Genomic DNA, 19,149 nt, shown 5'->3' on the forward strand with positions numbered 1-19,149 from the left:
GGAAGCTCTTCTCTCGCGATAACGAAAACAAAAAAAAAATGACGTTATGTGTAACACACAACGCTGTATCGATTACAGTTGCTATCTTGAAAGAGCGTTGTTGCTTACGGCTCTTTAGAAACCGCAGCTGATGTTTTGTTCGAACAGCGTGGAGAGTTAGTTTCCCAGGATCACATCCAAGCGCTCTTTCATTCGCTTTTCGAATTCGCTGTAATGAACTTATATAATGTAGAGATAGGTGTGAAAAATTATCACATATGGTTGTTGTGAAATACTTTATGATCGAGCACACGTTAGAAAAGAAAAATAAGTTTATCGAGAAGCCAACACTCTCGATTTTCCCACTCCGTGTCCGCGGGCTTAGCTGGGTGGTAAGGTGCTTGCCTCCCGTGCAAGCGAGCCCGGGTTCTATTCACTGCCCGCCGGCCGCGTGGCCGAGCGGTTCTAGGCGCTTCAGTCTGGAACTGCGCGACCGCTGCGGTCGCAGCTTCGAATCCTGCCTCGGGCATGGATGTGTGTGATTTCCTTAGGTTAGTTAGATTTACGTAGTTCTAAGTTCTAGGGGACTGATGACCTCAGAACTCAAGTCCCATAGTGCTCAGAGCCATTTGAATCATACCTGTCACGTGTTCCGCCTCCCACCCAAACTTTGCCGCCCGCTCCTCTTGGACAATTGTGTGACATAGAACGAAGGTTATCCATTTACTGTGACAATTCTAAGACAGAGAATGATCTAAGAAGGGGAGGTCACGACGTTTGGACCATGGATTTACTTCAAACTTCGTATACCTTTAGTAGGCCACTAAAACGTCATAATGTGATAGTAGTAAGGTGCACTACTCTGGCAATCCCGAGAAAATCGCAGTAAAAGTTTTATGCGTCTACTATGTAAATCATGCATCTGTGCAAAGGTGCCGGCTGTAAGAATTCGTTCTGGTGAATTGGTTAGTATTCGCTCATGACTAGATGGCCGAGGGCAAGGCGACAGTTCGAATCCTACTACCACTTACATTTTTAATCTATATACTTTTAATCACTGGTTTCATTAATTAATTTACATGATATCTGAAAAGTACTATAATGAGGAAACATGTGTACTTGCATGAAGGTTCAAGTAATGCTTTGCATGTCTGCATGACAACATCCTGAATCTGTGATGTCGAGACCACATCCGACAAATAATTCTACAAAACTCTTTCGGTGTGGCACGCTGTGATTGTGAATAACGTCGTTCACATCATTATTTATCAAAGTTTGACTTGGTCTTTCCGAACCTGTCCCTTATCGTTGAAAATTTAATTGCAAATAATAAACAGTCAAATAACGTATGTAATTCACTACAACTTCATGAACATTTATATGGTATTTTTTTCATTATATTACCACTCAGATCTCGTATAAATTGAAGAATGAGACCAGTGATGAAAGAAATATAGATTAAAAAATATAGGTGTTTGCAGGATTCGAAACGTCTCCTCGTCCAGGAGCATAATTTAATGCGCGAACACTAACCATTTTTTGTTTTGCTTTTTATCTCATTTTGTACAGTATTGTTCGTTGCATTTGTTCTCAGCGGAGCCGCGCGGGCTAGCCGTGCAGCCTGAGGTGCATTAGCCGGCCTCTGTGGCCGAGCGGTACTGGGAACTTTAGTCCGGAACCGCTCCGCTGCTCCGGTTGCAGGTTCGAATCCTGCCTCGGGCTTGGATGTGTGTGAGGTCCTTAGGTTAGTTAGGTTTAAGTAGTTCTAAGTCTAGAGGACTGATGACCTCAGAAGTTAAGTCCCATGTGCATAAAGCCATTTGAACCATTTTTGAGACGCCTTGCTACGGTTCGCGTGGCTACCCCCGTCGGAGGTTCGAGTCCTCTCTCGGGCATGCGTGTGTATGTTGCTCCTAGCGTAAGTTAGTTTACGTTAGATGAAGTAATGTGTAAGCCCAGGGACCCATGACCTTAGCAGTTTGGTCCCATAAGAACTTACCAGAATATTTCAATTTTTCTCAGCGGACTTTCCATGACACCCGTTCAATTTCATCGTTGATCCGTTCACTCAGATTTTTTTTAGGTTTTTTTTATTACAGATGACAGCTAACCCTCTGACCGAAAATGCTAAGCTACCGAGCCGGATATTTCATCACAGTGAATTCTTACTGCCAGCTTCTTTGCACAGATGCGTGATTTACATATTAGACGCGTAAAACTTCACTTGAAATTTTATCGGAGTTAAAAGAGTAGCGCACCTTACTACTTAAACAGTATGTTGATTTAATGGTCTGCTAAAGGTGTACAAAGTTTGAAGTAAATCCGTGGTCCCAGCATCCATTGTAAGTGGAGGTCACCTTCCTTCCCTCCTCACCTCCGCCCTCCTCCCACTCCTCCTGTCTCTAGACCAGTAGGATAATTTGCATCCAGTCCCCCATATCCCCACTCCACCTTTTTATTACTACTACAGTTGTGTGAGTTCCGTCAATCAAGGTCTGTGCTCCATAGCAAAAGGATGATCAGAGAGCCCCATACAGAATAAGAAGAAATTACACTGTCGAATGTAAGTATTATTAACCCGTTCCTGTCGTTACTCTAATTCGTTGCTGTTTACAGTGTTTCAGCAATTTGCTGCAGGTTTGGTAAATTTGATACATATTTTGCCAGTTATTCCCCAGTGTGCCAAATACACACATTTCAAGAAGATGTAAGTAAAGAGGAGTCTTCAAATGCTTAACTATACCAAAGTCCTATACGTAAACAAATAAACTATTGCCACACACCAAATTGATGTGGATCTTTTCCCTCCACTATTAATGCATGACATCACAATGTGTTAATAATGGCATTCTCTGTAAGCTCTGCAACCCACGACCATCTCCCATTGTTGTTTATAATTTTTGTGTGATTTGTTATAATTTCACCAATTATCTCCAAATACCGAAGTAAATTCGAGATTTTCATAGTCAAACTATTAGCACAGAACGGTATTTAATGAAATACACCAATACCCCATGTTAAACAATCAGCACAGTGCAACAGATGTGTAGCAAGTCTACGAGGAGCTTGCCCTGCATTACTAGTGCGTTAAAGAACAATGGTATCTCTTTAAAATCGCCTAAGAGGAGTCTGACATAATAGGCTTGTAAATATCGAGAGAAGTTCAACCATGTACATACGCCAACACTAAATATACACAATTATCCCCACTTTATTTAAAACAAACATAATAAAAATTGAGGAGGTGGTCTTCATGTCATGCGTAGTCACAAATGACTCAGCAGACCGCTGGTGTAGGGTCAACTGCAGCCGCTGATCTCTTACATATTTCGGTAGACCGAGCGAGGTGGCGCAGTAGTTAGACACTGGACTCGCATTCAGGACCACTCCTACAGAAATAATGAAAAGTAATAGTTTCTTACATAAGGTGCAACAAACGAACGCCATAGTTTCGCAGTTACAGTTTTCCCTGTGCTCTACCAAAGCATTAACAGTTTTTAAGATTTATACCTGTACACAATCAAATACCACATACGTCGAAGAAAATCTGAACATGTCCTAGAATTTCGGAGAGTGAAGTTCATTACGTGCTACAACTTTCAAATTCAAATGGCTCCAAGCACTGACGAATACAGGCATGCATCAATGCTAGAGGACATTCTACTGGGTATTAGAGGAACCGGTGTGTACAGCAATCTGGACCACCAACTCTGTAGGTCTCGCTGTATGTACGTACAACATGCAGCGTGTGATTTTCGAAAGTAATAAAAAGGGCGGAAATGATGTTAATGTTGATGTGTATTCCAATTTTCTGTACAGTTTCCGGAACACTCTGAACTGATGTGATGCTAAACTTTTTTGATGTGTGAATATACCATGTTGCCACATGCTGTGGTTTTCATGACTTTTTGTGTTTTGCATTAAAGTTGTTTGCTATTACAGCCTATATGCAACAATATACAACGTAATGTAGGAAATTTTGCATTGTAGTTGTATTCCTTTCAGAGCCTATCAACTGCAATAATATAGAACGTAATGTAGGAAAGTTAATTACTTCGAAACTTTACGCCTGGGAATGTTCTGGTAGGCACGACATTAAGTAGTTTTAAACGGAAGATTGTCTCTTCTGTGTGTGTGTGTGTGTGTGTGTGTGTGTGTGTGTGTGTGTGTTTTATGGGTTGGCGTTGTCTTAGAGTTTTAGAGGGCATTGAAAAGAATTCCGTTGCATTGAGCTGTGTATTCGTTCATTACATCTTTATTATTTGTTTTCCTCCGACTATGACTCTTTGTATTTGCTTATTTTCTTCAATTGTTAGTTGTCAAGGTAGGCTGTTGCTGTAGTTTAATAACAGATACACGCAAGAGAAAAGAGAATAGAAAAGTAAAATCTGTGATTCTACATTTGCCGAATATCTTATGGATATGAAACACAGACCAGCAGATAGAGATATCAACTCTAACTTGAAAACTCTCAAAAACAGCAACAGTCCCCCACAAAAATAAGTTCATGGAAGTTACGAAATTCAAAAGGGACATAGGGAAATAAATAACAGACTAATACAAAGCCCTCAGCAACGAACTCTGTTTTCTGCCCTTAAAGGACTATTAGTCAACCCCAACCCGTAAAACACAACCCCCCTACCCCCTCCCCCCCCCCCACACGCACACATACACGCGCACATGCAATCTCATACGATGGAAAATTCACCACATAAAAAGGCAAAACTCCCGTTCAGAACATATTCAACCATTCATCTGTCTGTCATTTTGGTAGACTGTAAAAGGGGGCATTGAAAGAAAAATAGTGCAATTTTTCACAGTGAAGATAAAAGGGAAACTAGAAAAAATATGTGAAACATGCTGCATACACACACACACACACACACACACACACACACACACACACACACACACACACACACAGAATTAATTAATGTTGGGCCTTACCACAACATTCCCAGTCTTAAAATTTCGAGGAAAGTTACTTTTCTACATTAAGTTCTATATGGTTACAGATGACAGGATGAGAAAAGAAACCAACTGTAATGCAAACCATGAGAAAACATGAAAACCACTGCATGTGGTAACAAGTTGTATATAGAAAACTTTATCTGTCTTTCAAATTTGTAACTACTTTCCTAAAAACTCAAATTTATATGTAATCTTTTCCTGTTGTCTAATAGAAAGAAAATGAAAGCCCACTGATGACTCTGAATCTTCAGTAAAACATGTATGAGTAATAGAAGAAAAGCAAAAATTGTCTTTTGATCAAAGCAGGTCCATTCCAGCAACAAATATATTCATGGAGAAACACAGACAAAAGAGCTCCACCCTGCACATGATTATTGATATTAATACACTTCTAAGCTGTTTTTACATGATGTATTATCTGAGCAACATCTTGATTTTTATTTGAGTAGACTTCTCATAATCAGAGTCAATCGTTCATCTGTTTTTTGTTTTTCCTGTATAGGCATGAGATTTTATAACTCCGCTACAGACAAACATCTAATGTATGACCACAGAGGAGAATACCCCAGAATATAGATATCGTGCATTTAACGATCAGTCCCATAGCCAAAGGAACAAATTACAATAAGAGTAGTAACTTAGTTCTCATGTATTCCTAGATCACCATACATGATTGCTTTAAGATAACTCGGTATGAATCAACTGATTGTTGCTCTAACCATACCTTGAACATAGACAGGTGATGCTGAAACTTTATCCTCAGCGATTTATGTCACAACGGCGTGAATTACGCGGGTTTTTGATGCTACAATGCATGAAACAGCTCCATCGTGGAGTAATAAGAGTTGAATTAACTGACGGTTATCGCATGTCTGTAGGAAAATTTCACACTTCAAGGTTTATTACCACCGTAGAATTGTCTGATGTATTGATAATGACAAAAAAAAATACAAGCCTTGTTGACGTGGGAACAACCGTACACCTGTGTATGGCAAACCAATATACACTACTGGCCATTAAAATTGCTACACCAAGAAGAAATGCAGATGATAAACAGGTATTCATTGGACAAATATATTACACTGGAACTGACATGTGACTGCATTTTCACGCCATTTAGGTGCATAGATCCTGAGAAATCAGTACCCAGAACAACCACCTCTGGCCGTAATAACGTCCTTTATGCGCCTGGGCATTGAGTCAAACACAGCTTGGATGCCGTGTACAGGTACAGCTGCCCATGCAGCTTCAACACGGCACCACAGTTAATCAGGAGTAGTGACTGGCTTATTGTGACGGGACATGTGCTCGGCCATCATTGACCAGACGTTTTCAGTTAGTGAGATATCTGGAAAATGTGCTGGCCAGGACAGCAATCGAACATTTTCTGTATCCAGAAAGGCCCGTACAGGGCCTGCAACATTCGGTCGGCATTATCCTGCTGAAATGTAGGGTTTCGCAGGGATCGAGTGAAGGGTAGAGCCACGAGTCGTAACACATCTGAAATGTAACGTCCACTTTTCAAAGTGCCGTCAATGAGAACAAGAGGTGACCGAGACGTGTAACCAATGACACCCCATACCATCACGCCGGGTGATACGCCAGTATGGCGATGACGAATACACGCCTCCAATGTGCGTTACTGCGATGTCGCCAAACACGGATGCGATCGTCATGATGCTGTAAACAGAACCTGGATTCATCCTAAAAAATGACGTTTTGCCATTCGTGCACCCAGGTTCGTCGTTGAGTACACCATCGCAGGCCCCCCTGTCTGTGATGCAGCGTCAAGGGTAACCGCAGCCATGGTCTCCGAGCTGATAGTCCATGCTGCTGCAAAAGTCGTCTAACTGTTCGTGCAGATGGTTGTTGTCTTGCAACGTCCCCATCTGTTGACTCACGGATCGAGACGTGGCTGCACGATCCGTTACAGCCATGCGAATAAAATGCCTGTCATCTCGACTGCTAGTGACACGAGGCCGTTGGATCCAGCACGGCGTTTCGATTTACTCTCCTGAACCCACCGATTCCATATTCTGCTAACAGTCACTGCATCTCGACCAACGCGAGCAGCAATGTCGCGATACGATAAACTGCAATCGCGATAGGTTACAATCCGACCTATATCAAAGTCGGAAACGTGATGGTAGGCATTTCTCCTCCTTACACGAGGCATCACAGCAACGTTTCACCAGGCAACGCCGGTGAACTGCTGTTTGTGTACGAGAAATCGGTTGGAAACTTTCCTCATGTAAGCACGTTGTAGGTGTCGCCACCGGCGCCAAACTTGTGTGAATGCTCTGAAAAGTTAATCATTTGCACCTTCTTCTTCTCGGTTAAATTTCGCATATGTAGCACGTCATCTTCGTGGTGTAACAGTTTCAATGGTCAGTAGTGTATGTTGTTTACGTGGAACAACATCTTACAGATTGCAGAGTGGTTTCCTCTCCATGTGCATTACGTCCTCTTCTTCATTCGCATTATGTACTCTTGAATCTGGTTAGTGGAGTACCAAAACTACTGTCCAAAGGTAGCAGCACACTTTGCACTTAAAAGCACATAAACTAATTTCATGTCAAAACGTTCCACACGTTGAAAATTTGGAAGAATATTTTAAGTTCTTCTTTTACCAGAGATAACCACCTGGAAAAGCAGTCTACTTGAGTATCAGTGCTACTCAGCTGCTACAGTCGTAACCAAACACTTCCAAACTGCACAATCCACATTCAAGAAATCGCATATCTCTATCTATTAAAATTTCAAGTTATATTTGTAAGAAGGTTTTATTTCAAAATTATTCATGGAATCCCCTATCGTATTTAACGTTCTTTCCTATATATATATATATATATATATATATATATATATATATATATATATAAATAAAGGGCAAATACTGTGGATGTCCTTAATTACTAATTTATTTCATAAGACAGTTTTCGCTTCACAAGGCCACTATCAGAAAATAACACTGTCGACATGAAAGCAGAGAATATCAGTGGACATCTTACACTTGGTGAGGGTGATGTAAACACAGAGCAAACGTCATCTTACACAATGAAATTGTAATATACTGATAAAAATGCAAGCTAAACAACAAATAAATATGAAGGGAACGACACAGAAAACGATAGGAGTAGAGTAACATTGAAATTACTGTGCTTATGTCAGCATGAAGTGAGTTAATGGGCTTTGGTGAGAGGTGGTAATATAAGAAAAAATAAATAATGCTGAAGCCTAATTTAAATTTGTAGCTATTAGATGGCTGGTTAAGATAAGGGAGTATGGAGAATAACTGTTAACTTCAGGGAAGATAAAATTTCGTTATAATTGCAGAATACATAGCAGTTTATAATACATAGTCATCCACAATTAAATAAGCAGAAAACAAAGTGGGTGAATCGAGTCTAACCATGTGGGAAGAATGGAGAAAAGAGAGTCTTAAGTCGAAATCATACAGTGAAGGTTAAAAAAGAACTCATGACCATAAAAGCAAACTACAACACAGAAAATAACTAGACAGTCTCCCTTCGGCACGAAAGAAATCGCGCCAGCTATTCAAGAAAGGAAACTATGGGAAGGCGCTCGGTTTCTACGCGTCCACACAGCATTCTTCGCACATTTCGGTGACTATACAAGTAAGTCATAAACTGTATTCCTAGTTGCAGTTGCGAATAACGATCAGCTGTATAAAGGAATGGCAATAATGAAAATATTATCGGACTGGTACTGGAAACCGCATATCCCGCTTCACGCGAGCGGTCGCTTCAACCGTCTTGACTATCGGTGCACAACTCACGTCCAGACCCAAAATTCTATATATCGTTCCTCCTGCGTCGCAAACTGTACTCCTACTCACACATTATGTAATTCCCGTACAGCGGAGGTATTTTAATTGAAATTCACCATTTGGTATCGGCATGGAAATACGATATTATGAAGAAGAACGATGGAATGTATGCAATGTTCATTCGGACATGCATGCATCAGTGTTTAACGCTGCTTAGCAATTTCCGTTAGACATTGGAGCAGATTTGGGTCAGTGTATAACTGAAAGGGGAGCTGCAAGTTGATGTGCTACTATGTTTTGATTGCGTGAAGGTATTACTGTGTTGTTATAGCTTTTGTGTGGATTTTTTAATAAAAAAAAGGTTCGTGTGCTGATGTCCATGCTAAGGTCTAGAAAGTTTGTGGCTTTGTTGATAACTCCATTTGGGATTAAATGCTTTGGAGCTGACTGTTCAAGTGATCAGCGTACGTGGAGAGCTGTGTGATGTTTTCCCTCCAAATACACAGTACATTATCTACATATCCTAAAAAAAAGATTTAGTATCTTCAGTCGGAGGGTCTCTAACTGGGGAAAGTTTTTGAAAGCGATCCATGAATATTTCTATCAGCTATGGACTAAGAGCGGCTCCACAGTTAAAGAATCTAGCTACATATACAGAGTTTTATTGCAATTAGAAATAATTTAGCGTTAAGCACGTCTCAGTGCACAGCGTTACGTCAACCACATTCTTGGGATTTACATTAGATCTGCACGTAATCCCTTCAATATAGGATGATATTTCCCCACAACTGTGTTGAAAAGTAAGCTACTAACTTTAGAAAATACCAACTAAAGACAGTCTTTGTTTACAAGTTCCATTGATTTTCAAATACCACTTTTCATATTTGATTTTGTCTTACTTTTAGTTAATGCGTCAAATTTTCTTGCTGCTTTAGTAAGGTGGAGCTGTAAATGAGAATGAAGCGGGTGGGACGTGTAGATATTGATTATGTAGTTTTGGAAGATCTTGTGGTCCAGGACGCTGAAGGCTATTTGTTACCACTATCATTCGGCGTTGCAGTGAAGGTTTACATGAAGGGCTTATAGAAATCCATGGGCGTATCTGTATGTTCTATGTGGTTATGCAGTTAGTAAGAAGAGGATAAAGATTTGAAGTCCAGGCTGCAATTTGATTTGAGGCAGTACAGACACACTCTCACTGAACAAGGACGGAAAAGAAAATTGGCTGTATTTCTTTCTAAAGGGTATCCCCACATTATCATTAAGTGATTTAAGCACTGGAAACCTACCTGGATGAGCATCTGAATCCTTCTACTTCTCCAGTGTATTAAACATTGCTCTGCTTCACTCGCTTTCGATGTACAGGTTACTATAAGGTGTTACGATAACAACACTGCTTCGCGGAAATAAATGAAGAGACAGATTCAAATGGTTCAAATGGCTCTGAACACTATGGGATTTGACTTCTGAGGTCATCAGTCCCCTAGACTTTGAACTACTTAAACCTAACTAACCTAACGACATTACACACATCCATGCCCGAGGCAGGATTCGAACCTGCGACTGTAGCGATCGCGCGGTTCCAGACTGTAGCGCCTAGAACCGCTCGGCCACTCCGGCCGGCGAAGAGACAGATTCATCATATAGTATGCTGTCATCAGATCTCCTAAAGGAGAAAACGAAATAGTTTGTGATCTTGTTATATACCCTTGTGAAAAAAATAGTTTTACAACGCTTATTTCTATCGTTCTGAAAGGTAGGCGAATTTAATGACATACATGAAGCATACGCACTAAGAGGAAGCTGCTAGAGCTGCTCATGGCTTCCCGAGCGAAACACAAAGATAAATTTACCTCTAGGATGGAAAATTCATCCATCGACTATTTCCGCTGTGTAGGAGTGCAGTCTATTTTGCCAAGGAAATAACCTCAAAAGTAAACGGCGTACGTCATGAGCAGAGCGCAGAAAAGTCTGTTGTAAGAGAAGGTTCTAAAATACGGAGAGTGACTTACTCTGACATATTAATTACTTTCGTAAGAAATATTAATTACTGGCTGTTGTTTGTCGTAAAGGTAGAAAACGTTTCTGAGACAGGTCGGTATATACCCACTTTCTTCTATGCTTGAAACGAAATAACTTCTCGAATCTTCTAATAAAATGTCTATAATTTTCTTCGCTTTCTGTGAATGTTTCCTGATACGACCTTTAACGGCTTTACAGTTTCGTTTCTAGTGTCTGGCGCTGACAATCACACCTGCTGCCGATTGATTTTAGCGTCTCATCCGCAGTGTAACTTTGTATCCTAAGTATCTTTCGGTGTGTGGAAGAGTTACAAGGAGTTACAGGTAAATGTACGGAAATTATGAAGGAAAAAATGCAGGTTGCACCTGCTAGCGAATTCTGGTCAAGTTCTAGCTTATGTTTTATTTATAGTTGCGGCCGTTTGGAAGGTATGTGTCAGATACAAATTTTCATCTACTCTAATTTCTACAAGTGACTACTGCCTAAAACATTTTCATAGATATTTATAAAATGAATAAACTCTATAGCGTATTTTCTTTTTATGATCTTATGTTAATTTTATTGTGACAGATAACTGGAGAAGTCGTGTACCAAAGTACTCGTAATTGAGTTGCAGATGCGTTACATGTAAACACATGCAGTTTCTTAGTAACACATTTAATGTGATTTACAAGGTATCAGTGGTAACATACAGGAAGCGACAAGTCTTCTCCTACCTGCACCGATATCTTATTGTAGTTGCAAGATTCAAAGGATATGAAAGGGTTGTAGCCTACAACTTTTGGTGTTATTTAGTGGCTGTGTCGAGCAAGGAGTAAAGGTGACAAAGGAGAATTTTGGAGGCAGAGTTAAAGTTCAGAGAGAAGATGTAAGAGGTTTGATTTTTGAGGTTTGAGGTTTGATGACATTGTAACTCAATCAGAGACTGCAAAGGGGTCGGAAGAACTGTTAAATGGAATGGATAATGTCTTGAAAAAACGGTATAAGAAGAACATCACCAAAAGTAAAACTAGTGTAATGGAATGTACTCGGTTTAAATCTGGTGATGATGGTAGAGATATTATTTTAGGAAATAGGGCATGAAGTGGTAGATGAGTTTTGCTATTATGGCTACAAAATGACTAATGATGGTTGGCTGAAGTAGAGAGGATATAAAATGCAGATTAGCTATAGCTTAAAAAGCATTTCTTAAACAGAGAAATTCGTTAACATCTTTGAAGTAGGTTATTAGTAGCCATCGGAGACGACCTTGTCTCACGTTACGCATCCAGTATCTGATTGCACCTGAGGCGACTGGGGTAGGCCAATCTCACTCACTCACTCACTCACTCACTCACTCACTTACGCGTGAGGCTCCCTGTCCCTGCCCATGAGCCTGAGTCAACTGTATGTTGTACATTCAAGTGTATAACATAACCCGCTATTAGTAATGTAGTTGTTGAGCACTTCTGCGATACAATGTTTTTGGGGAAGCCCTCTCAGACCTCTACATCTCTTGGCGAGTAGGACAACATTAAAATAGCGGGAAACACCTCCTCCTCCTTTTATTACCAGTTCAATTGTGTAGGCCTCTTCATTCGATGTCTGTGCACCATTATGCTCAACAAAAATATTTCAAACTTTTAGTATATTATTAACATAAATATTTCAGTGATTCAATTTGTTAACAGTATTGTTTTTATTAACAGTTTTTTTACAATCCGTTTCTTCATTTATTTACGAAGTTGGATTTTCCTGATTACTTATATACAATGGTTTATTTGCCAATCAGTTATTTTACACTTTTCTGTGATGACGTATGTATATTGGTTTATTTATAATAACTTGTATAGCAACTTTTTTAAATTTCTTATTATTTATAAACATTCCTAAATACCATTAGGAACATTAACTCTCCAATGGTCATGACTAAAATCTCCTTGTGAAGAACAAATTCCAAAAGACACATGTGGCTACAATGTGTCTTCACCCCTCCTCTCCAGACACCTTGTGGCTTACGCTCATTGTTGAGAAAACAAATAAACAATAGAAATTCAAAGGGGGCTGGATGACTACTCTCACCTTTGGGGCCACTTTAAGGTTAAAAACTAGAAGAAAGAAGAACTTAAATGCTAATTTTTCCATTCCCTTGTGTTAGATCCTATATTATAAACCTGTTACTCTTTTATACAACATATCCATTTTAATCACTGATTGGTTTGATCATTCTATATACAGTATTGACACTATAATAAGATTTGTTTGAAGAATATATATGGGAAACAATGTCTAGGAACAGTAGGTGAAGGAAGAAAAACAAACAAATGCACACACAAATAGGACTATATACAATATTGGCATTCACATGTAAAATAAAGAATTTGTACACACATATTGTGTGAATAATTCACATGCACACACATTCTCACACACCCAGCTGTAACAAGTGATTCACCCAGCTATTCCATACATATTCACCATTTACAAATGAATTAAGCAGCCACGTAAGCAATCACTCAGTGAATGGTGTTACTACAGGAGGGTCCTGATCGCATCCCCACAGTTGAACAATTCGTGGAAATGACGTGACAGCCCACCTTGAAGCAGCATTGCAGTATGTGTCTCATATACTCAAAACAGAACAACTACTTGCATACCAAATGCAGAGAGGTGCCAATGCTTTTGAGCAGGTAACTCCTATAATCCTCTACTGTGATAGCCTTTGAGGCCACATAGTGCACATTCTTAGGCCACCTCTGGATGGCACCTGCATCTATGAGATATGTGTAAATTTTTGACATGACCCCAACGACTTCAGCATTTTGTGAACTATTCGCCTCGTCTTTCTTCAGACTAGTTACATTCTTTTTTTAAAGTGTTGCTCCATAAGAACCATTAGTTGCATTTCCAGCATTTTTGAGTGCTTTGGGACGGTACCTCATTACTCCATATGGATTGCAGCCTATCTCGCAGTAGATGAAACTCTGTATCCTTATTAAGTAATTTAAGATCTGGGATGTTTGGCTTCGCCAACTCCTAGTGGAATCGGTACCTGTTAAGTTCGGGGAGGTCGAGAACAGAAACATATCGACATAGACAGGCTTCTTGAAATGCACTGAAATCTTAGCCATCTCCACAGCTATTAGTCCTTCATTGAATTTGATGGACTGCTTAAAATTCTACCTGGTGATGTAATCTCTTGGGCCATAACGTCCATCCCAACCGTAAATTAAATGAACTCTAGGCATTATCCAACATTTTCCATTGTTATCACAAAAATTTTATAGAAATCATGTTCAAACTTCACGTCAAAAGAGTCCTCTGTTCGATATATACATCAGTACAATCATTAAATCGGACTCATTGGTTGAAGGAGATGTTGCAGGTGACTTTAACAACCTCCATCCCGAAACAGAGACATTGCTTGTTTCTCAGTGTTATCAGCTTCGGGAAGGAACCATTGTGCGGGACTAGGGGCTCCAGAAACAGTACCAAGTCGCTGTCACGTGATGAAAATGGGTGGGATATGTTAGTTCTACCACCAGGATCTCTCTCTTACCAGAATCAGCTGCCACATTTTGGATTTCAACTTCCAATCTGATTATTTCCTCTTTGGATAGCTATCAGAACGCTCCACATATCAGAGATTCTCACATCGCATGCAAGTGGTGTTTGTTTACATACAAGCAAAGGATACAATTCAAATCAACAGATAGCCTGTGCCACTCCTCACTCATTCGTGAGTTATCCGCGTAGGCATACCTGTGGACACACTGGACAATGCACTGCGAATCCCATGTTCAAAGAAGAGCAACAGCACATTAACATCAGTCAACAGCTGGATGCTGCCGCACTTTCTTCCTAACATTGCGTCTTTCAAAAGTCTTCATGCTTTGAAATAGAAAGCATGCTTCAGATGGCATGTGGCTAGGCATACAAACCTGAATTTCTTAAAACGTTCTGCGAGTTGGGTACATTAGTATACATATACAGGCAGGCATATTTCCCTAAATTAGAGATTCTGAAGTCCTGCCAAACATTTTTCGTGTGCTCACACCCCGCATTTGCTATGACAATGCCTGTTACTTTACTGGAGAATCTGGTTATGTTGGGCAATGTTGATCCATGGAGTCAGTTTATTAAAACCAGGTATTCGTAAGGAAGGATCCCCTTTTTCATCGCAAACTGAAACTTTGCACCATAGGGGTATGGAGCTGCAGTGATGTGCATATTCTCCTGACGCATCATTTAAGGAAGTTTCTTAAGACACACATGCATGAAACGTAGTGAATACAGGAAGCGGGCCGACCGGTGTGGCCGTGCGGTTCTAGGCACTTCAGTCAGATTGGTTAGCTTTAATTAGTTCTAAGTTCTAGGCGACTGATGACCTCAGAAGTTAAGTCGCATAGTGCTCAGAGCCAGCCAGGAAGCGGAGCGTCAGTTTTAGTGTGAGATTCTTGGAAAATAAAATTTACTATTCAATGATCTCAGGAATAACACCGACCTTATCACCTTCGAGACCGAAATCAGCCAAGTGTTCAACAAGGAAATGAGCATCGTAACCATTTACATTACGAAAAAGATGGATCTGTGCTTTGGCTTCAAATGGTTCAAATGACTTTGAGGACTGTGAGGCTTAACATCTGAGGTCATCAGTCACGTAGACCTAGAAGTACTTAAATGTAACTAACCTGAGGGCATCACACACATCCATGCCAGAGGCAGGATTCGAATCTGCGACCGTAGCGGTCACACGGTTCCAGACTGTAGCGCCTCGAACCGCTCGTTCACCCCGTCCGTCTGTGCTTTGGCTGTTTGTACTTCAAGCTGCACGTGTTGTGAGCTGCGCCACGTAACTTCCCCGTTAGATTACAACGGTCCCTACATGGAGTTTCCGCTTTTATATCCAACGGCGTCCCACAAATAAGTCAGTCAACTGCCTTCCTGTATAAGGCATCATTATCCCGCAAATCGATCAACGGAATATTATTGCAAGGAATGTGATCATCTTCCCAGACACGTTTTTGAGCTCAGAGAGCAATCAGTTCGCAGGATTCTCCCTAAAGTAAGACTAGAAATTACTGAGACTTCAGTTGTATGAGTACAAATTTTGATACGCTACCAGATACAGTGTGTGTCTTTCGGTGAATATAGTATGAGAGGCCTTGGGATCACCTTCTCAACGCACCACAAGGAGCCACGAGGTTTTTCAAGCCAGCTTATACAATAAAGGGGCTTCGCTCCTGGTGATTGGTATTCATCAACTTCAAGGAATTGTTGTCCATAGTAGGCATATCCATGTGTAACGGCTGCTAGCGTAACAGTCCTTGAGGTGCATTTCTAAATACTTACACTTGGTAAAAGGGTTAAAACATCTACAGCAAAAAAGCCGAGCACCATAATGTTTCAATAACTTGGGGGAAAGTATGTGGACATGTTTTTGATCCAATCATTGTTGTATCGCATCCTGGAAGAACAGCAACAAATCTACCTGTCTGGGCACTGGTCGGCTAACTCGGAAAAGTGGAGGGGTCCATCTACTTTATGCTCTGCTTCTGTCTGCACAGTGTGCTCATCTTATTCTTCTGGCTTGTTATCATCTACACTGAATCCGTAAACGTGAATTAAATAGTCCATATTCTGCTTCTTGAACTATGGTTGGACATTACAGTTGTATGGAGAATGAGATGCCTTTCAGGTTACAGTGCTTGCTGACATTACATGTATTGTATTTACCTGTATCCGATGCATTATTTGGGTAATTTCTGATGCAGGCCAGAAGTGGCTATACAGAGCAAAATTCGTTCACCTCTGCAGCATTCTGGATATTAATACATGCTTGTTTAGCGGCAATACATCTCTGAGAAGGATGCAAAGTGGACTCCCCAAAAAGGAGATCAGAAACATGCGGGTGTACATCAAGTTGGAGGATGTTAGCTGAGTGCCTTACCAGCCCCTCTCTCTTGCATTTCAGGTAAATGGCTCAGTTTGATGCTTGTGGTAAAAATTCTGAACCACTTTGCATTTGACCCGCCCTGACCCATAATATCACAACATTAGCCCTCCGAATTTGTATTATCCTCTGTTCCTCAACAACATAATTGTGCTCTTTCGGAGGGTTGCATGAGTTCACAGTACAGACATACCTTACACTTTATAGCGGGATACGATGCGTCGTTGACGGAGCTGGGGAGCTTCCTTTCCAAAGCAGCCTCACAAGCATGAAATAAAGTAGCAAGAGCTTGGCAGCTCGTATTACTGTTGCCTCGTAGCGGAGCCTCATTGGTATCACAGATATGCAACAAGGAGGAAGAGGGAAGGTTAGGAGTGGAGGTCATAGGTGTGATGTAGCAGAGGCTGTGCTATGATGTGTGCGTGTGCTTAGTTAGCTGTCTCAACTAAGTACTCTGATTGTTGTAATATGTTGCATCTTCGAGAATGAGATTTTCGCACTGTAGCGGAGTGTGGGCTGATATGAAACTTCCTGGAAGATTAAAACTATGTGCCGGACTGAGACTCGAACTGGAATCTGCCAGGCTCGAATCTGCCGGGAAGTTTCGTATCAGCGCACACCCCGCTGCAGAGTGAAAATCTCATTCTGGAAACATCCCCCAGGCTGTAGCTAAGCCTTGTCTCCGCAATATCCTTTCTTCCAGGAGTGCTAGTTCTGCAAGGTTTCGCAGAAGAGCTTCTGTGAAGTTTGGAAGGTAGGAGACGAGGTACTGGCAGAATTGAAGCTGTGGAGACGGGTCGTGAGTCGTGCTTGGGTAGCTCAGCTGGTGGAGCACTTGGCTGTGAAAGGCAAAGGTCCCGTTTTCGAGTCTCGTTCTGGCACACAGTTTTAATCTGCCAGGAAGATATATGTGCCTTGTTGGCAGAAGTTTCAGCTTGCCTAGTCGGCACTGTATGGGGTAGTTTGTTAGAATTTTGCGTAACAGTGGCGATATATAGGGCAGTTTGTTACAGTTTGTGCTTGGGATACTATTTTAGATCCACCTGCTGACAACAAATGTCCGTTTTTGGCACATTTACTGTGAGCTTCTAGGTTTTGGTTACTATTACAGATACAGTAACTGGCTCAAAATTTTTGCGCATTATTTTTTTTACTAGTTGAATAATACGTGGTATTCATGGTAATGGCAGTTACAGTGACAACTGACCATCAGCAGCCCATCCATTAGTATCCACGGAAATAGTGTAGGACGTGGGGCAATTCTAGTTACCATGACTGAGTAGTAGTTTGTCACCATGGCACCATGCCCTACTGAATAGTATTTGTGAGGTTATGGTAATTACCATCATTTGGGTAATGGTAACCATCGTTGCTCCAATGGTGTCCACTAAGTGTTCACAATTATAAGGCAACTTCTTAGAATTTTTCTGTAACGTATCGAAGTATGGATCAATGTGTAACAATGTCGGGTAGCATTGGTGATGTATGGGGTAGTTCGTTAGAATTTCACGTGATGTGTCGATGTACGATGTTACAATTTTGCTGTAACTTAACGAATTATGGTGTAACTTCTTGCAATTTGGCCACAACATTGTGATGTTTGAGTAATTGGTTACAATTATACTGTAAAATGGTGATGTATGAGGTAGTTTATTACAATTTTGTGTGATAATGATGATGTATACGACATTTTTTAGAATTCTGTTGCAACATAGTGATGTATGGTTAATTTATTACACTTTTTCTGTGGCATGAAGAAGTAAGGATTCAAATGGCTCTGAGCACTATGGCGCTTAACACTTGTGGTCATCAGTCCCCTAGAACTTAGTACTACTTAAACCCATCTAACCTTAGGACATTACAAACATTCATGCCCGAGGCAGGATTCGAACCTGCGATCGTAGCAGTCGCGCGGTTCCGGACTGAGCGCCTAGAACCGCTAGACCACCGCGGCCGACTAGGAAGTAATGAGTAGTTTGTGAGAATGTTAATGTAAAATGGCAATATATGGACCAATTTCTTACAGTTTTGCTGTAACAAGCAATTCGTGGCAGTTTTGCTAAATCATGGTGATTTTTGGGGCAATTTGTTACAATTTTCCTGTAACATTGCAATGTATGTGGCTGTTCATTAGGATTTTGCTGTAGATTGGCAGTGCCTGGGGACAAAGAGTTATATAGACCTCACTGTGTGATAGCATAAGCTGACTTTATCACTAGATGATGTCCGTGCCTGGTGGCTGAGTGGTCAGCGCGACGGAATGTCTTACCTAATGGCCTGGGTTCGATTCCCGGCTGTGTCGGAGATTTTCTCCGCTCAGGGGCTGGGTGTTGTGTTGTTCTTATCATCATTATTTCATCCCCACCGACAAGTAAGTAGCCGAAGTGGCGTCAACTGGAAAGATTTGCACCAGGCGAACGGTCTACCCGACGGGAGGCCCTAGCCACACGACATT

Source organism: Schistocerca gregaria, chromosome X, assembly GCF_023897955.1.
Source record: "Schistocerca gregaria isolate iqSchGreg1 chromosome X, iqSchGreg1.2, whole genome shotgun sequence".
In the NCBI taxonomy this organism is placed as follows: Eukaryota; Metazoa; Arthropoda; class Insecta; order Orthoptera; family Acrididae; genus Schistocerca; species Schistocerca gregaria.